We start from the raw sequence: 21,586 nt of genomic DNA, 5'->3' as shown, positions 1-21,586 counted from the left end.
CATTAAAACTGTATCACAAAAAAGCCAAGGATTAAATGTTTCAAAGTATTTTCAATGTTTAAAAGACAAAGGATTAGTAAGCATAATATATAAAGAACTAACAGAAATCAATGAGAAAGATAGGCAAGCCACTAGCAATACAGGCGAAGAATATAAGCACTTCCAAGAGAAGACTGAAAGACAAGGAAGCTCTGAACAGTCAGAAAACACATTTAAAAAATCTTAATCTAAATAATAAGGTAAATGCAAGTTAAAACAATGAGATGGCATTTCATGCCAATAAAACCGGTATAAGTCTGAAGAAAGCACGGGTTTAGTAAAGAAGTGCAGAATAAGTAGGTCCTCTGCACTGGAGACAGAAACAATTGTCATGACCACTCAAGAGAACAGCTCTGCATGTTCAGCGAAGTACGCCCAGACAGTGCAGCTCGACAGTCTGACTTCCAGCTGTATATCCCCCAGTGTTGGTAACATCACAGCAGTGCACACTGGCAGCAACCCAGAAGCAGTGACAACACCAATGGTACGATCTAGGAGATCTGGTCTCTACTGGGGACATTTCTGGCTGGAGCCTACTGCTGACATTCAGCAGGCAGGACCAGGGACCAGGGCCTTGCAATGTGCAGAAACATACACTGCAAGGAATTCCCCCAAGGTGGCACAGCTTTTGAGTATTCTGCTGGACAAACCTGCTTATAATGATCTGAGCTTAAATCTAACTTCCTTTTAATAATGAAGTACTTTCTTCACAGTTTAATATATTGAGCTTTCGAGAATTCTGTTCTGAGAAGGAGCTGTTCACCATTTCACTGACAGCCACACACGGCATCTGAGTCATCAGTACCATACATCTGTATCAAGCTACATCTGCAGCCACCACACTCACGGTGATTGCAAGTTCCTGACTTGATTATGCTATCGGTATGGTCCAACTGGAGCACTGACATGCTGCAATGTATTTAATTTCATTGTGGATCATTTCTCTTTTATTTATCTTATCACAACAAAGGTAACTATTGATGTTTTTGAAATTAGGCAAGAAGGTAGATTATCATCGAATTTCATTTCTAGGTGGATGTTCATTATATTACATGCTATTTTTATTATTATAATTTTTTTAACCAGAAGATTAAAAAAAAAAAAAAAACACACACAGCCTTTCAGTTGCTCCTGTGCCTTGAATGCTTGCATTGTTTGAATGACCACACAGCAATAAACTCTGTGATTATCCTGCATATGTATTACATCTGCATTAGCCGGTTTAGGCCCTAGATACTAAAAATGTGCTCTCACCTCTGGACTGCCAGACTTGGATTTCCCTGGTGCCTGGTGTCCACTAAGGGAGTTTTGGATTCTTATCTGATGGGGAGCTAGAATGTTTCCTGAGGTTAATCAAGGTTCTGAGATTGAGGCGTCTGATACTTTGAACTATTCACTCTTAGTTCCACGAAGACCCTAATCTCGAGATCCCCTCACAGGCCATCCTGGCATTAGATGTGGGCCTGTGTCACCTGACATTACCACTGTGTCCTCTACCATTCATAATAATCATTTTTCCAATGATTAATATTTTCTTCAAAGTCAATTCAGTAATTACAGAATTTAGAGGGTCCCACAGAACCTTATAATCTCATATATCATGATTTATTTAAAAGTAGAGCTCAAAATAGTTGGTGAAAGAATATTTCATATAATTCCTGTCCATTTTAGATTTATGTCAACAAACACCAGTTGACCACTTAGATTTATAGGTCTGTGCTGAGCACTATGAAGGACACGGAAATGAAGACCAAGACCCCACATTTAGTTTTCTTGCATTTTGTTACTGTAAGTGCCAGCAGAGCATTTTGAAAACTCAGTCACATTGTTGCTGATAGTTTATTCAGTCCTTGAGCCTTGGAGTTTGAGATGTCTGAGACTACTGCTATGTGTCCGCATCTTGATGAAGCATAGTCACTATGGCACAGATACAACTCACTTGATACCTGAAGAAATGTAATTTCTAAGAAGAAATGAAACAGTATTAGAATGTTAACTAGATTTTAAGCAAACTCAGGTCATCCTAATGCAAGCTGGTACTTTTGCCAGTTCATGCAGCTTTCAAAGCAGTTGTTACTGTGGACTGATCACTTTATAGATGAATAAAATAATATATCACTTAAAATATTAGTGAGGCTTACATTATAGTAGTAGTGGGCTTTAATTTTATAATAAATGAAAGCATTTGGTCAGTATTGGTATCAACTCCCTTAATAAAGGACCAAGGAATCTGTGCTAGAGACTGGATTAATGGGAGAATCAGCTTAAAAAGAACTGAATAAGATGGGGCCCCCGACAGATACATCCATTCTCATTTGCTGCTCTCTCGTAAAATGACAGGTCAATAAAATTTCCACAAGGTAGCAGTTTTCATCACTATAAGTTAGAACATCCTAAATGCCTAGTAATATGCTGAACACAATATACCTGTCAATAAAATACCATACTACAAATCGAATTTTGAAGACTACTTAGACACAGATAAAGCAGAATATAAAATTATATGCTGTAAAGATGATATGAATAGAACTATAACTAAAAATGAAAATTGTAATAGTATTAGGATTGACATTATGATTATTTTAAAATAAAAGGCATTGTAACTCTACCATGAAAAGTTATTAGACACAAGCTTTAAGAACTCTGGAGGGTTTTTGTTTGTTTGTTTTCAAAGAGCTGTCATTAACTGGGTCAAATGAACATAAACCATATAAACTGATTTACAGCAGAGGGAACACCACAGTGCAGTGAGGATCTGGTAACGACTCTAGTCACTGGCGTATCTGCACTGGAAGAAACAATTCATGTGACTCTCACCTCATACATTTTACAAAGACCAATTTCAGACAGATCAGAAGTCTAAATCTCATAAACAGAACAAAACAGTTTACAGAAGAAAAATGCAGAACTTCTTATGACTTTGGAGCAAGCAGATTTCTGAAAAGGACACTAAAAGCACTACTCATAAAAAATTGGTAAGTATTACACTGCATTAAAATTAAAAACTGGGCAACCCGGGTGGCTCAGCGGTTTAGCGCCACCTTCAGCCCAGGGCCTAATCCTGGAGACCAGGAATCGAGTCCCATGTCGGGCTCCCTGCATGGAGCCTGCTTCTCCCTCTGCCCGTGTCTCTGCCTCTCTCTCTCTGTCTCTCATGGATAAATAAATTTTAAAAATCTTTAAAAAAATTAAAAACTGTGGTCCACCCAAAGACACTGTTAGAGAGAAGGTAACTCCCCGAGTAGGAAAAACTATCTCCAATAAATACATGCAACCAGGGACTTTAATGTAAAATATATGAAGACTACGTACAGATCAATACAAAAGAAGGCAGAGAACCTTAAAGAAAGCAAACACTTAACAGGCAATTCATAAGTGGGTAAAAATCAATGGTCAATAAATAAATGAAAAGGAATTTAAATTCACTAGTCATCAGGGAAACCAATGTGAGATACTACTCCTGCACATACCAGAATGACTCAGTGGCAAACAAAACAAACACTGGCAAAGGTATGGAGCAATGGAATTTTCAGCGAACTGGTGGAAGCATAAACTGGTACATTTACTAAGTTTGTACATATGCCTACCCGACAACATAGCAATTTCTTTTCCAACAGAAGTGTGTTCAAATATTTAGGAAAAGACATGCACAGGAATATCCAAAGCAACGATATTCCTAACAGCCAAACACTGGAAATAAACAACATCTGCCAATAGAAGAGTGGATACACTATGGCAGTCACATAAACAGTGACAAGAACGGACAAATCACAGCCACATACAGGGACACGATGACTCTCACACCACTAGCACATGGAGTGAATGAAGCTCAACAGACGACACATGAGGACATTCTCTCTGATTAGGCTTTCCCAAAGCTTAACAACAGGTAAAATGAATCTATGAAGCCAGGATGGTGGCTACCCTTGGCATGGGGTGGGAGGCAGGTGGCAGTAACCAGAAGGGCATTTGGCTTCAGGGAGGCTGGTTGTGTTCTGTTCCCAAATCTGGGTGCTAGTAACACTGGCACATGTGCAGTTTATGAAAATCTATCAAGCTGTGGTTTAAGATTTGCATGCTTTTCTCTATGCCTATTGTGCATCAATAAAGATTTACTTAAAAATGTTATTTGACACAGATTACAGGCAACCTCAGGTGCTTCTGAGTCTTTTACAGATGCCATAACTCAACTAATAAAGATAAGCCATTTCAGAGCCTTCACAGAGGAAGTGGCAGCCAGAGAAAGAACACATGGTGTGTTGCCTTGTCTCTTTTCCTGCCACATCATCCAGTGACTAATGAAAGGACTAAGGGGCCATGTCCTTACATGGATTTTTCTGAACACTGTCCTCGAGGAAATCACTCCCCTTATCCAGTCAGAGCAGCCAATCTCTTCCTGGCTGTAAGTGTGTCTACCTCCTGGCTCCTGACACTGCACTTCGTTCAGAGGTTGGTCTTTTTAAATTCTCATTGGTAGATGCTCAAAATGATTTTGAAATTTATTGTTTGGTTTTAGATCTATTTCATTTTCCAGGAAAACAAAACAATTCCCAGCAAACATCACATAATTTTCTACTGCTACCTTTATCTATTTGTAAAAAGCATCCAACACATTACCCAAAGAATTTCCGGGTGTCTCCTTCCACTCTAACTAAGTACCAGAGCTGAAATCTAGCCACCATTAGAGTAAAATGATCTCAGTTACATCATGGGAAGCATTTCTTTGGCTCTAAGAAAAACAGGAAAAGTGCTGCAAAAAGTACGTCAGCAAAATAATATGAAAGTCACTTCAAGTTGATTATTTCCGTAATGTGGTCCACCGTATCTCTCGACAAAGACTCCAGAAATACTGTGAGGTAAGACTACCACCTCTAACTGACCCTGAATAGGAGAACATAAAGAGCGATATCAGGAGAACCTCCTTTACTCTACTGGGGCCCTTAGTGTATCTTCTTAAACAACCACAAGTGTCCTTCTGATTTATTAACAGGCCCTGCTCCCCTAGTGAAACCTGTTACAAACCAAAGAATTCCACTATAGCACAATGCAGAAATGCTGATGGAGCATCGAAAAAGCAGCCTTCCTAGGATAGACTCATGAAAACCATTCTCAGGGCTTCCTGCCCCTAGTGGAGTTAGACTAGCCATAACCAGATCCCACTGGCTCTCTGTCCGCCAGTTCCAACAGGGCCCTATTTCGGACCTGGCCACCAGTTTCTCTGGGGCTGTTCCTCCAGGGCCCAAGAGCTCACACTCACTATAGATACTCAGGCACTGGTACTGTGAAGGTGCCAAGACTTGGCAGAGGGATCTCTGAACTAGAAATGCTTTTTCCATATGCTATACTGTTAGATGGTGTAAGACACTGCTCATGACCAAAAGTCTCACAGAGGTCAACTCTTGCAGCTCTTACTCTTTCCTTCCAAAGGTCTTGGTCATGGGAGCAACAGGCCTGGGCCAAAGGCAAGTCAAGGGACAGTGTCACACCCTTCCTCCCTCCAGAGGCTAAGGTGTAGCTACTGGATTATTCTGTCATGTGTAGTTTCCTATTTCATAGGAGGAGTTTCCTTCTAAGAGGTACCTCAACCATATCCTCAAGGGCCCGTTCTACAACCAGGTGGATACAACCCACATCCAAACCCCAGAAGATAATGTAGTCCATGCTGAAGCTGGTCCTTCACACTTCACTATTCGAGTAACTATTCCACATTCCGGAAAGGGCTCATGATATTCAGCTCAGGTGGCAGAAGACGAGGGTAGTGGGAGATGTGGGAGCAGCCAGGTTTCCAGATCCAATACCACATCAGGCTGGCAAAGGCCTTCTCTGGAAAGCAAAATCACCTCCAAAACTGTCACCATTGCAGATAACATCAAGGGCCTTCTTTAAAGATTTGCAAACACCTTTCGTAGCTTGCTTGTAAAGCAGCAATGTTCTTGGTTTCAAGACACAAACAGAAACCGTAAATTCCAGCAAGTCCTCAGAGCTCATCCATTTCACAGAGGAGGACCTGAGGAGTACAGTGGGGTAAGGCTGATCCCAGACCGTAGTTCTGGAGAGAGACCAGACCAATTTTCCTGACTCTCAAGCCAAGAGTTTTTCCCTCTATGCCATGTTCCCCTGATGTAGTCCAGACAAGAGGAGTTACATTTTTCCAAGGACAATAAATAGTCGTAACATCTCTGCTCCTTTCCAGGATCACTAAGATCTCATTCATATGAGTTCACGGCTTCATCCTGAACATGTACTGCATTACACGCACGTGGATGTTATATCACCTTCCCCTGTCAGGCTCTCCCTGGCTTCTCGTGTTGTATCCAGATGACAATCCTTCTTTGTAATGCCACTGCCTCTACTTTTACCTTCTGGAATAACACAAGCCTTTACACACTCGAGAGCTAGTACATCTTCCCCAATACTTCTGTTCTCATAAAACTCCCTGGAAATGTCATATTCCCTCCATTTTTGGGCCCATTTCTAGGCAGTTCAGCTTGTTCTAAGCACAGGTCTGCTGGGAGTAGATGGTCAGGCAGCTGCTGGCTCAGACTCAGGTTCCCATCCAGTGGGGGTCCTGGGGGGGAACCTCTTCTTCCTCTCTGCCTCTTTCCTGTCCTCTCCCTCCGTCGCCAGTCACCAGCCATCCTTCTCGACCAGGCAGAGGGTGGAGCGGGCAGTCAGGGGCCTGGGGTGGCCTGGCACAGGCCACCGGCCCACAACCCCTTCTCTGGTCGCCAGTATTTCCCCCGCCCCAGCCCTTTTTAAAACGAAATGCCCTCGTTTGTAAATCCTTAGACGCTTGAGAATAAAACCCCTCCCTTTTCTTCAAAAAAAAAAAACCTGCACAGTGCAGTTCATAAGCAGCAGGTTCCCACAAGGGTCACCTGCATTGGAAGGATTATTCTGTAAGGAAAGCTGGAGTCCACCCAGGGATGGCAAAAGAGGATGTCAAGCCACTTGTAAGGCATACTTTAGGGGCATGAAGGACAAGGAGCCTGGACATGGTGCTAAGTTGGGTTTCACGAAAGCACAGCAGGTAAGCATGTGGACAGGAGCTGGGCACCCACCTCTACGTTGGGGATCCAGCCCCCTGGGCACAGGCCACAAGGCAATGACAAGGTCAGCAGGTGGAAGGCTCACGTGGTGAGAGAGCTAGCCTGGCACAGCCCACGGAAGGCCTAGTCTGTAGAGGGAGCAGGAGCATCAGCAGGCCCTGTCGCAAGAATTTTCCTGGAGAAGCACTTAACTGAATACTGAGGAGTGAAAAGTATCAATTTCTCAAATGAGGGGAAAAAGGAAGGTTAATAATTACATTTTATAATGATTTTGTCCCTAATATAAACTTAGTGACACCAAGCGTTGCCTATGCCTGGGTGTGTGCCCATTTCTGCAGGCACAGGGGTTAAAGACAGATTTGGCATCAGGGTCTATTTCTCTGCACACAGCTCCCACTGGCTCCTTCCAAAAGTGAATCTCAGCATGCTGCAGGGGTGATGGCTCCACCGCCGAGGGCACCTTGCACCGTGAGCTCTCCCTAGCACACCGCACTGCTCTCTCGGCAGCTGGGGCCAGCTGAGGAGAACACGTCTGAAGAGGCACTGCACCCACCCTCCCCAAATCTGATAGAAGGAGCTGGAAGAAATGCAATCATAACAAAGGTTCTAAGGATGGGCCAGGAAAACTTATTCTGTGGCTCTGAGTTGCTGAATTTCTAGCCATTTTGAATACGATCACTGGGTTTACAATAGGCCCTTGTGTTCTCTGTTTGCGAACAGGGTCAGTTGGCAGCTGCTTAAATTTCTTAGGGAGTTACCGAAGCCAACGTTAAAACAAAACCAAGCACAGGATTCCCTAAAAAGTACAAAGCACCGGGAAGTATGCCCAGAAGAATAATGTCAGGTGATCTTCTGAGTCCAAGAGCATTATACTCTATCGGTACATATTATTAACGAAAAGCTCACCCTTCCAGATGGCTAGAGCCGGCTGTGCCCTCCTCCCCAAGGTCCTAGTTTACTTTCCATGGTGCTGTGGTGCTCTTGGACCGCAGAGGTGAGGAGACACATGAAGCAGACCAGAACAGAGGCCAAGAACAGTGACTCAGTCTTCTGGCTGTCATTATAATCAGTGGTTAATAATGTTTTTTAATCCAGAGATTTGGCCTCGATATTGTCAGGAAAGTCATTGTTACAAACGTCTACCCCGGGAAAGCCGGGTGCTAGATTGCCATGTGGAAGGTCTGCAGTTGAGACACACATGCAGGATTCTTTTTTTTTTTTTTTAATTTTATTTATTCACGAGAGATGCAGAGAAAGAGAGGCAGAGGTACAGGCAGAGGGAGAGGCAGGCTCCATGCAGGGAGCCCGACGTGGTCTCCAGGATCATGCCCTGGGCTGAAGGCGGCGCTAAACCGCTGAGCCACCCAGGTGCCCCACATGCAGGATTCTGACCAGCCAGTGTCACTCCTGGTACCCATGGGAGATTGAACTTGAGGAAGGCTCCAACCACGGCTGGTGACACACACTCACGCCAACTTCACAAAGTGATGGGGGAGCATTAATTTAGTTTCAAAAAAGTTGCCTAACAACAAGAAAGACAACACATTGCAATCCGGTTGGGTTGGGAATCCTTCAGTTCATTCCCCAGAGGAGGAGGGGATTAATTATCACAGTGAGCCTCTCCTTGAGAAGGAACTGTCCTCCCACTGCTCCGAAGGCATACTTAGCATTCAATCAGGGCAGAGGAAGACCCTCCCGGCAGGCCCAACCCCCGTCAGAAGCTAAGGCCATGTTATGACGTGGGGCGGACAACCTGCCGTGCCCCCCTGCCGGCATGGACAGACTCAAAACACACACATTCACAACACACATGCATCCTGCCCAGGAGACCTGGGACTCTCAGGAGCGCTGGGTGCATATCTCTGACCACCCTCCCTCGACATGGTTGGGACCACCTACTTTCAAAAATAAAGAATCAAAGCTAAAATTACACCTGCATCTCACCCAGGAGGCCAAGGTAAAGATGCAGGGGGGGTGAAAAGTGAGACAGGGACTCGTTCTTGTTTCTGTAAGCCCCACACCAAGTACCAGCCAAGGGGCTTCGTCAGAGAAAGGAGGAGGCCAGAACTTTTCTCTACTTGTCACCCTTTTGCTTGATTCATCATAACGTGTCTTCTTACATGAAAACAGACAAAAATGAAGTAAAGAAAGTCAAAGAACAACAAATATCTAAGAGAAATTAGGGGGGGGAAATAAAAGGAAAAAGCACATCTTTGCCTATAAATTTTAAAACCTTCTCTACGGCAAAAATAAAAGTTAAAAGGTAAACCAAAAATTCCAAAAAGTTATATAAAGTGTACATCAGAAAAAAGACGAATAGCCTCCACATATAAAAAGCTTTTTATGAATAAATGAGAAAATGACTGAGATATAGCCAAATCTAAAGATGGAGCCAGGGACACCTGGGTGGCTCAGCAGTTAGCACCTGCCTTCAGCTCAGGGTGTGATCCTGGAGTCCTGGGATCAAGTCCCTAGTCAGACTCCCTGCGTGGAACCTGCTTCTCCCTCTGCCTATGTCTCTGCCTCTCTCTCTCTGTGTCTCTCATGAATAAATAAATAAAATATTTTTTTAAAAATAAATAAAGGTGGAGCCAAAGAAATGATTCAACAGAAGTAACACAAGAGGCCAACTTACATGTACTGCCCCACTTCATTGACAACAAAATAAACGCACATCTGAATGAAAACTCAGTTCCACTGGTCTGACATATATGCAGAACTCTCTAACCTAATGTTCTGAGCCTAGAAGAGTGGACAGTATCCTCCTACAATTTAAAAATCTCCATGTGTATCACTCTATTCCCACACATTCCTAATGCATGGTTGTTTCGCCCTCCACTCAAGGAGAAATTGATCTGTTACGCTGATCTCTTCAAACACATCTGCTATTTATCAATTCGAGGGTATTAGTATCGTCCAATCTTCCTGGTTGTTTCTTTGCTGATGGTTGTTCTTTCTCTGATTTCTTAGTGTAATCATCTGCTGATTTTTTTTGTTTGTTTCTTATGAAATAATAAAAGCAGAAGCTAGTGTTTACGGTCAGAGTTTCGGAACCACATCTCTAGGGTTTAAGTAAGTAGAATCTCACTTTTGTCCACTTCAGAATCTGTGTGGGAAGTGCCCTTTCCACCTTCAAATAATACCCATAAAATGTAGGGCACCAGGCAATAGGGGGAAAGGCCATTAAGAGAACACAAAAATATTCTCAAGGACTATCCTGTGTTGTCTGGCTCTCTGGCAAAGCCCAGCAGGAAAGTACATTCTCTTTACATAAAAAGCCAAAGGAAATTCTGCTTTAGCAGAGGGCACTCCATCAGGCTGAACTGAACCAGTTCCAAACAGCATTTTGCTTTTGCAAGAAGCACCATACACTTATTTTTGGATCCTTTTTGAGTATCTGCTACCTTTAATTTTGATAACTTAGCTAGATTATACATTATACAGCTTATTTATTTTTATCTAAACCTTGTTAGTTAACATACAGTAGAATTCTGGTTTCTGGAGTAGAATCCAGTGATTCATCCCTAATGCCCACCCCCCACCCACTTCCCTTACAATTTAATTCGTAATAATGGCCGAGTTTAACAGCTGGTTAGCAAAATTCATTTAACAACTGGCTCTCGTGAGCTCCTCAGTTTCCTTTTCCACATTTTGCAGGGCTGATTTTCCAGACCTGAGCTTTCTATTTCAACTTTCTGGAAGCTGTATTTATAGGACTCGGTTTTGCTCCTGTTCTGCAGAAACGACCTTCACCGTGCATGCATCCTCTCTTATGAGGGAGGCTCATGAGGCTCTTACTTGCACGGCTCCCTACAGCAGACACCCCACAGTGCTGTGCCACTCATTCTGGTAATTCAGGGGCTCACCCAGAGACTCCTCTGAGCACCTCCCCACTGGGACCTCCATCTGCAGTGACTTCAGCTACTTTCTAGAGGGACGTTGTTTACCATTCCCTTGAACCCTGAGTCCCCTAATCATCCTAACCCTAAGATATTTTGTTTAACTTTCCTGTGTAAGCTATTTCTAATCTATTTTTAAGTGTGATTTCACAAATGCTATTATATACTGCCTTGCAGAGAAGTTAGCAGGGGGTGACAAACACCACTGCCATCACAGTGGTTTTGTACTGGGGACACACTTGCCAGGGAGTAAAGGAGCGAACACCGTGATGCATATTTAAAGCTCAAGTTTCACTTTTTATTTCTAATGGTAGGAAAAAAAATATTATAAAATGGACATAATTTCCACTAAGCTGTTTGGTTAAAATGAAATTCAAGTGTTTTAAATCAAGAGATACTATATCCTATAGACACATATTTAATTTCTACTTTGTTCTACAAGTGACTTAAGAGATTATATTTTAATATCTAACTGGTGAGAAGTATTTTGAATATATTTTATTATTAATTTTGACTTTTAGTTTATTTTATAATATAAAACTGCCTTGCTGCTTATATTTTGGGAACTTTATCAAGATTTGGCCTGTAATCTAGAACCCAGTTTTTAAATTTAATTTACATACAGGGAACAATGTTTTATATACACCTATTAAATTAAGCTTACATTCTAATAAGGTAAAAAGATGGACCCAGAAGGACACAGAATTCATGAGGAAGAGCTTTCCCCTTTTGGAATTCTGGAGATAGGAAAAGAAAAGCCTGATGCTGACCTAATTTTCTTTTTCTCGTGGGTACCCCTGCTTTCAATGATGTGGATGTTCTGGATTTTTTTAATTCTTGAAATTCTTGAGATATCTGTTTAGAAGATTTCTGGGGGTCTTCTCTCTTGTGCTCCTGTCCCTAGCCCTCAACGGTGTCTGTTCCTTGGGTATGCTTTCAACACGAGGACGCAGGTCCCTGGACACTCCCCCCATGACTTCTTTCTGGTGTGCAGACACACACATGCAGGCATGTCAGTACACACATCTACTTATACTGAACTCACTGTGACTGTTTCCTGTGTCCCAGCTTTGCACTCGAGTTTGAGTTCTGCTAGAGTTTCTGCAGAGCCTTCTTCTCAGTCACTGACTCAGGTCTCCTCTGCCCAGAATCTGCTTCTCCACGGCTTTGTTTTAAAAATCCTACGGCCATGTTTGTAATTTCCAGTAATTTTTCTGTTCTCAGTTCATTTGTTTTTCTTGAGTGTCTGCTCTGGCTTTCATCAGTGCTCTATCCTCCTAATCTTACCCTGGATAATAATTCATTTTTCTCTATTTCCTCTGGTTTCTTGTAAGAAGTCAGTCTCAGATGGTCCTACTGCTTTTGTGGGTCAAACTGGTCTTTTTCCTTAGAAACGCTCTATCTTTCTCTATATCCACTGATTCTTCCCATGTTTACTCTGGGAGAGAGAAGCATCTGTTTTGTGAGTGGTCAGAAGCTGTGCCAGAGTACTCAGGTTTCTCTTTGAATCTTTAGTCTTCATGAAAAGAGGAGGGAAAGTCTGAAATTTACTGTAAATTTGCCATCTTGGTGACACAATCATCTATATGGTACCGAAGGGGTTGGCAACTGAAATCAGAGCGGGGGGGGGGGGGTTTACTTTATTCTTCTCATGCCTTGAGTAATATAAGCAATAATACTGGTTTAATAGGGATGTGTGTGCATGCATGGGCATACTTCCTTTTTAACGTCTGTGGAACATTTTTTTTTTTTAAGTAGGCTCCACGCTGGGAGCCCAACATGTGTCTTGAACTCACAATCCTGAGATCAAGACCTGAGCTGAGATTAGCGGTTAGATGCTTAACCAGCTGAGCCACCCAGGGGCCCCAGTGTCCGTGGAACATTTTAAAAGGGACATTAGGTCACAAGTATAATCTCACTAAAGTCCCCCCAAAATATAAGCTGCACAGCTATGATTTTATTTTCTGATTCTCCTTGGATTTTTTCCATCCTAGTTTGCATCCCCACTACGATCAAAAAAAAAAAAAAAAAAAAAAGGATTTTTCCACAATGAAAATTATTTATAATTCATTTCTACCACCTTAGATATTTAAGGAAAACTGACAGCTTTCTTCGCTCCATATTCTCTCCTGGCTATATCCAGAGCTTACCCTGCACATGTTACTCGCTATCCACATCTCGGTCAATTACAGACACTCTTTGTAAAGAAAAACAACAACAGAATGGAAATCTCTGAGGTTGCTAATTTCTCAGATTACCTAAAGCAGTGAAGTATTCTTTTACGGAAAAGCAAGTTTAAAGTTTCATCATTCAAATGCAGCCTATCTAAAACACCTGGAAATGATTTCCAAGTTTTCAAAGTCACTATTCTAATAGGTATTACTTCCAACCTAACCATTACTGGCCTTTGAAATATAGAAGCTAAGAGCAGACTGGACGGATCAAATACTATAGATAAAAGGAGTCTGAAAAGCATACAGTGCTGTAAAAACATAAGGTGGTAGTATTAAAAATGGATTTGGACATGAAATCCCAAACTCATTCATTTCAACGACTCCCCTAAACCTTGGCTGAGGGCAGAGAACAGTGAGACTTTAACCCAGATCTCATTCTGCACCTTACCAGGGTCCTTCCAGGCCATCAACACCAGTCGAATTACACCCCGTCCCTATGTGATTAGAAACAAACAGGTTTTCGTCAAGTGCCCTGGGTTTTCACTCAAACCCAACACGTTTACTTTCTGGGGGCACTTCTGCAAATTATGTGATCAAATTTGAAAGTAACTTTTCAGGAGCTGCATGTGGTCTGACAAAGAAGAGCTCTGCATTTGTGGCAAAGTGACAATTCCTGGCTATAACTAATTGGTTGGTAATAAAATCATCACAAGGAAAATGGATGCAGACTACCAGTCATAAGAAATCTCAGACTCTAACATACACGTGTTAGCTGAAGGAAATTTATACACTCATCCACCCAAGAATACACAGCTGAGTGCCAGTGAATATATGCAGGAAAGAGTTGCTGAAGGTACAAACTAATGGGATTTTTTAGTATCTGCTGAGGAAAAGAAGGCTAGGCACGCTGTATCCGAAAGTAACAAATGCAGTAAAACCAGGTGTGGAAATGTCCAAAAGCCACTAAAATAATTAAAATTGAAGGAGATGTACCAGTCTGTCCTTTAGGAATCACAGAAACTAGAATTATTCTCAAAAAATTATTAGCAATCATCGTGGTCAGATCCTGCTGCTCTATGTCTAATGAGGGGCTTTAATAAACATTTCTTTCTTTGGTTTTCACAACTCTATAGGGTGGAAAGTCCTCATGTGAATCAAGAAAGAAATTAACAACAGTAATGACTTGGAAACTGTGTCAGAAGGGAGTGTGATAAATTATATACCTGTAGTACACAATCCCTCCTGACCCTGGGAGTGAGGCAAGACCTGCACAAAGTAATCACATATTCAAGGCCAATTTTATAAAACAAAGAAAAGGGGCAAAAATTTGTGTGTGTCCGTGCCTTGTATAAGGAGGAACTATGGAAGAATACATCCCGATTTGTTACTAATGGTAACATCAGAAAAGTGGTTGTAGACGTGATACTATTACCTCTGACATTTCTGTATTGTTGATAGTTACTATTGGCATGTGCTACCTTTGAAATCCAAAATGAGTGAAATCAAAATAAAAACATATCAGTTAAATTTGCCAACAAAGAATGGGTATATATTCAAAACAGAAAACAATTCAAATTTCATACACACACACACACACACACTCATACATTTTAATAAAAATGAAAACACCCTTGGATTATGCTGTGGTTTGTGACAAATGGATCTTGAAAATGGAAGTAAAGTTGATCAAATATACACACTTGCTGGAGGAAACAAAATACAGATTCCACTATATGTACATTTACTGAGCATTAATCATCATGTCTTAAACATTACCTAATGACTTAGGACTCAAGAGAATATTTTTTTTAATTTTTTTTCAAGAGAATATTTGTAATCAATTTATCCACAGCCTTCCTTCTACACTCAATTATATCCATTTCTATCCTTGCAGATAAGCAACCCTTACACTTTGAACACAAAGTCCAAGATTACTGTGCTTCCTCATTGCAAAGGCTTTTATTCATGACAGTCTACAGCATCATGACAATGTAAAAACAGTTATGTTTGTCCACATTCTGCTTAAATGTGGAGGTACTTGGTTAAAGTAAAATTTGGCAAAGCCTTTAAAAGGACTATTTTTTTTAAAAAAAGGACTATTTTTTTTGATGGTATAAATGCCTATCAAAGTACAAAGTCATATCTTACTAATTAAATTCTTTAAAAGGGTGTTCTTCCCTCCTCTGGCTCGTAACTGATCAAGTGTTACTAAATACACCTAGCTTTTAGACTAAGAAGCCAAACCCATTCTTTAGAAAAACCCGGGGCCCAACCAGCTGATTGTGCCCACAAAAATCTCTGGCCTCTTCCACGACCTCTTTTCAGGGCTCTCCAGTTACCATCCCACTTGGTCTCTCCCACCTAACTCAGGGCTCCTACTCTCCCTTGGCCTTGAAGCAAGGTTGCTGCCAACACTGCTGGCATCCACAGTGGCCAAACCAAGCTGGAAAAGTCCTTTGTCTTTACACTCAGTAGCAGTGTAATCTCTGAAGAAGAATTCTAACTGAAAAAGAGTTTACTGAGGACTTCTTTGGGAGTCCCTCAATAACAGAGCAAGATGAATGGCATCTCTTCTACAAGGGGGTTGGTCAGTTTGCAATGAGGAAGCACAGCTATGGGGCTCCCACTCCTTCATCTGCGGGAGGACCTTACACTAACTTCAGATCAGAAGTTCACCCTTCCTTCCATATGACCAAACTGTTTCCCCCAAGATTCATTCCAGAAACGTTTCTTTAGCTCTTACCTAGTTCAAAGCATACTACCAGATGCTGTCAGAAACAAAGATGAGCCAGGTAACATCCTGAAAGAATTTATAGTCTCCGTCTTAAATTGGCAGGATACGTGGGATGGTAGCATTTCATTGTTGACTCTTATGTTTAAAGAATGATTTGAAAGACATAAAAGGCAATGATATATGGAATTAAAAATAGCATATGCCTTCCAATTAGCAATAATCGCGCCTTGGATAAACCTCATTGGCTACAATACTGCCACTGCGCAAAGCTAGCATGTGCCTTCCAAAATGTTAAGTAATCCAACAATACACAAAAGTATCATAAAAAAATGCAAAAAAAAAAAAAAAAAAGAAAGAAACATTAAGATCAAAACATAAAATAAAATAACCAAGGATAAATACTTTGGTCATAATTAGGGTGGATCACAGAATTCAGCATCCAAACTAGGATTTTCAAGAGTGAGAGGGGGCACAAGGACTTCTCCAAGACAACAGGCATAAACCAGAGTGTCCCGCACAAGCCCGGCTGGGAGGTCCCCATCAGAATAAAAACAAACAGCTTGCTTGACCAAGGAAGGGAGACAGAGTGATAGGCTCTAGTATTCACTCTTCCTGTTCACCTCACGCCCCAACACAGTCCTGCTTTCAGAATCTGGAAGTCAGTCAGGCATACACTGAAGAAAAATGGAAAACAAAAAAGGATTCACACACACAAAAATATCCTACAGTGTCTGCAAAGAACAAAGCTACAGACTTCTTACATTTAAACTAAATTTAAATTTGGTCATAATGTGAATTTTGGAAATACTGGGCTTTTGTTTTTAAAGACAATTTTAGATTTTAGCACCAGGTTAACACACCTGGTTTCAGTTATAAGCTGGTCTAATCTCATAAAGGGAACTGTTTTCCAAATTTAGTATCTAAATAACTATGAATACATTAGACTTTCATGGGCCAAACAAATCCATGAAACACTCAGTTATTCAAAAAGCGAAGTTATTTTGAAAGATCTAAGTAAGACCAGTGCTGTATTACTTGTGATCTCTCACTGCTGTAGGAGTTCAGGCTGTGAAGAGCCGCAGATACATCCCATCTGGGCAGATTGACACATCTCTGTATGAAGGATACCCCGCCACCAGAGTGCATACACCCAGCTTAGGTTACGACACATTCTGCACCTCTCAACTGACGTTGGCTCTTAGACAAACTAATTTCTGGTAAACACACTGAGGATCAGAAGCAGCAAAGCAGCAGCAAAGCAGGAGACCAGACATGTGACTGGTGCCGCAGGCTGGAAACTTAAGCGCCCAGTAAGCTGGGTCTCTACTCTCCCTGTCTGATCTCTGGGACCTCAGTTCTCCCATACATACTCCAGAAAGGAATCCTGGCAAACCAACAAATTACTGTAACAATATCTCTTGGGATTTCCACAGACTCTCTTCTTTCTCTGGCTCAAAATCCACTCCATCCCTATGCTCAGAAGGAGCAACTGGAGGGGCAGTATACACCTGCATGTCCACTTACACATAGCCGCACTGTGCCATGAGAACACGCCCCCACTTGGTAACAGGCCCAAGGAATAAAGGTGCTGAGAGATGTACTAAAAGAGGTATAGGGACTCAAAGGAAGGAGCCAGATATATCTACTGGAGCAGTTGGAGAATGCTTCAAAGAGGTGGCAACTGAGCTGGGTTTTGTGTCTGCGTTCACAAGGAAAAGGAATCCTGGAGGAGATAGCACATGCTGAAACACACAGGGAAGAAAACTCTGAGGGTGCGCTGCTGGTGGGAATGGAAACTGATGCAGCCGCTGTGGAACAATATGGAGATTCCTCAAAAAACACAAATGGAGCTACCCTGTGACTCACTGCTCCCACCTCTGGATACACAAGTCAAAGAAATAAAAACAGGACATCAAAGAGATATCCACACCCCCTGTTCACTGCAGCATTATTCACATTCGCTAAGATATGGACACAAGCTAAGTGCCCACCAACAGGTGGACAGAGAACGGTGTATGGAGTGTGTGTAATATTATAACAGGATAATAATGGGACATTGTTCAGCTGTTAGAAATGAAGGAAATCTTGCCATTTGCCATAACATGGATAGTTCTTGAGGGCCTTATGCTAAGTGAGGTAAGTCAGGCAGGGAAAGACAAATACTTGCATGAACTCATTCATATATGGAATCTGAAAAAGCCAAACTCATAGAGAGTAAAATAGTGGTTACCAGATGCTGAGGGCTGGGGGCTCTAGGGGCAAAGTTGTTTATAGGCACAGATTTGAAACTAGCAGTTAAGTAAGTCCTGGAGATCTAATGCAAGCTTGGTGATTACAGACAATAAAACCATATCATAAACTTCAAAACTAAGAGACTACATGTTCTGTGTCCTCACCACCAAAAAGAAATGATAATTAAGTGATGTGATAGATATAGGCTAATGTGACAGAGAGAGTCATACTGCAATATATAAATGATTCAAATCAACACACTGAACACCTTAAATTTAGACACTGTTATGTCAATTATGTCTCAATAAAAATAAATTCTTAAAAATCCTGATATATTCAGAAGTGGTGAGAAGCAGATGGCGAAGGGTCTCTGAAGCATGAATACAAAGCAAGTCTAGACAGCTGGTGTGTGGTTATCAGCAGAGAGGAAGTATAAAGGGGCCATTGGAAAAGATTGTTGCTTGGGGACAGGAGTCTCACTACCTCACCTCTGTATATAGTTCCTCTTTCTAAATGACAAATTCTCATTGATCAGCTTCTCTCCTCTCCCTTTTGAGAGAAGCCCAGCTATCTCTCCTCTTGTCCTTCTCTACAGTTTTCTCACTTATAAAAGCAAAGACTGGATCCTAGTTTCAAGTCTCATCAACCAAGCTCAGAAGACTCTGAGTCTTAAATTCCCCTTTTATAGGAGGAAAAGACTGGGCTACAGAAGGATGAAATTCAAGGACCCCACAACAAAATGTCACAGATCACAGCATTTCTGCATTGCAACAATCAGAGAGTGTGAGGAGAACCTGGCAGAAGGATTTAAAATAATCTGGGCTACACAACTGAGCAGGAAACAAAATCCAGCTAAAAAGCAGTGAACGAGACAGTATCATTTGTTGTAAGTCAAACTTCCTAGGCTCTGTTTTCTCATCAAGTTTCTTGTGAGGCTTCCATAAACAAACATAAACGAAAGGGACTCACTGAACACCTGGCATACAGTAGGTGCTCAGTAAATGCTGGGTAAGTCTAAGTCTTTGATACATCGTTCAAGCACATTTAGAAATGAGGCATCTCAGGCACCTGGGTGGCTCAGTGGTTGAGTGTTTGCCTTTGGCTCAGGGTGTGATTTCCAGGTCCTGAGATCAAGTCCCACATCGAGCTCCTTGCAGCAGGGAGCCTGCTTCTCCCTGTGCCTATATCTCTGCCTCTCTGTATGTCTCTCATGAATAAATAAAATCTTAAAAAAAAAAAAGAAAGAAATAAGGCATCTCTATGTGTATCAGTTAGCAAAATATATACAAATATAAACTGCTTAGAAAATGGAATGACAATGGTCATTTTGGAAACACTGAAGGCTTGTGGCTTTGAAGAGAAACAACTATTCTGCAATAAATCTACTAATTGCTGCTTCTCTAGACCTGAAAGAAAACATCCCCTATCTCACTCCCACCCCCAGGGGAGAGGGGCTTTGCCTTTGGTTTTTAAAGCATATCTGATTTCTTGCAGCTTTTACAGAGTCAAATAGTAAGATCCATTTAGCTCCAACAGAGAAGGAATAGCAACTCTTGCTTCGAATGTGCACTTGAACCAACAGATCCAAATCCTTTGAAATATGACCATCAATGCAGTTACGAGTTGAACTGCTGCAAATTAACAAACAGTCATCTGGGAGACATAAAACAAAACCAGCGACGAAGTGCTTCTAATTGCACGGGAGATCAGGATGTTAGTAATGTTTTCTCTTCTGCTTCATTGCCGACTAACCAGTATGTATTTTCATAATAATGCTTCTTCCAACTAGAAACCACCTAAGGAGTTATAACTCAATTTCTAAGATGAAGCGGAAACCAAAGCAAACAACAGAAACAATGCCCTCAATGCCTATCTGGAAGAGAGGTGGGCTATGAAATTGTTCTTTGGGTTCCAGCAGCAAGCTGAAACCATGATCAACATCTCTATTTTAATGACTCCCACATCTCTCATCCTCCAGGAATGAAAGCTGCCTGGCTGCCACGTGCAGGACGCTGGGCCGGCAGCCGCGTTCCCGCACAGCCCCATGCAGAGGGAGGTGGGTCATGTTGACATGCTGCGGTCCAGCGCAGCACAAAACCCATGCCGCACTTCAAACCCTTCACCCAACTGCTTAGGACTCTCTATAAACATGGTGAAGGGTTACAAGTTTCACAGGCGGCGCTGGCAGGGCACAGGCTCGGGGCACGGGGCTCACAGACACCAGCCTTTGTTCCTCCGTCCCCAGGCAGGATGGAAATCCGTGGAAAAGGCTGCCCCCTTGTGCGCAGCTGTGTGTAGCTGCGGCCCCTGCTAGGGCTGGAACCACCCTCTGCCTTTACGCATCCAAGGATGGGCGGCGGACGGCTTCAGAGAGCAGGTATAGCCCACTCAGCCTCTGCCCAGAAATCAAGGATCTTGTGTAATTATGGGTCGGAGAAAATACCAATGCTTCCCACTTGGCTTAAGTCTGAGAAAGCATTCTGGACCTCCCTTGGGGCTGAGGCCCCTCAGCATCACGCCTCTGAGAATAACGGGGATGGACAAGCTCTCCAGAGTGAGAGGCAGTGGGGTGCTGCCTTCCTGTGGGACCACCCTCAGCTCAGGACATAGCAAAGGGGTTTCAAAGGGCTCCAGGGTAGCAATGGCCTTAGGAAGAGGAGGGCAATGTTCTCCTGTTGACCGAAGCATGGCCAAGAGAAAGAGCAGGGACTCAGAACATCTCTGCACCTCTAACATCATGCAGCCTTGCTTCTCAGCCTCCCACAGCACCTGGCTTACACCTAGCGGGGAGAAGGAACTGGTTTCAGTGTACTGCGGGAGGGAAACAAAGAACTTCCAGTGATGACATCACCTTGGCTCTGGGGCCCTGGAAGATCTCATCACATTAAAAAAAAAAAAAAAAAAAAAAAAAAGATGTTACTATCCTGATACCCTTTAATGAGAAATGTCCAGACTGAGAAGAGATTCTGCTCTCAGCTATGAAATTCCAGAGTATTTATAATGAAAAGAAAATGTGTCCACTATTCTAAAGAAAGGTCTTCCCCTTAAGGGATTCCTCCCCCAAACCAGCTTCTGTGAAGCGCAGAAGCTAAGTGTCCACCTACAAAAGAGACAGGAACTTCCTCTTTTGGCAAAAGGTAAAGTGACTCTCGTCCTCCATCTACAAAACTGGAAAAAGGCCACAATCTATTTTATGCTGGGGCAGAACCCAGGTGCTTTTAGCTCCTCTTGTTCTTAATACAATTACACAGAGGTCTAAGGATTTCCCTTGCAAATGACAGCTAAAAAAAATTAATAAAAAATTAATATATTTCCTTTTATTTTAAGGAAACAAATTATACTGAATCAAGATTTTTTCAGAATATTATTTCAGAAGAATATATACTCATTTTTATAGTTAATAACTTCTTGCAAAAAAAAAAAAAGGAAGAAAAAAAAGAAAAAGAATTCAAACCTTAA

At 42.0% G+C, this 21,586-nt stretch overlaps 1 protein-coding gene and 1 pseudogene across 2 annotated transcripts in view; both read right to left on the bottom strand.

Moving 5' to 3' along the window:
• EFL1 (elongation factor like GTPase 1) overlaps nucleotides 1-21,586 on the bottom strand; it is a 126,023-nt gene that overhangs the window by 46,641 nt on the left and 57,796 nt on the right. The window lies entirely within an intron of this gene.
• Nucleotides 16,099-16,166, bottom strand: LOC144304163 (U4 spliceosomal RNA; annotated as a pseudogene).

The sequence above is a fragment of the Canis aureus genome, chromosome 2, assembly GCF_053574225.1.
Source record: "Canis aureus isolate CA01 chromosome 2, VMU_Caureus_v.1.0, whole genome shotgun sequence".
NCBI classification, from domain to species: Eukaryota; Metazoa; Chordata; class Mammalia; order Carnivora; family Canidae; genus Canis; species Canis aureus.
Note: the sequence above shows the minus strand (reverse complement) of the source record. Positions and strands in the feature narration are given on the sequence as shown.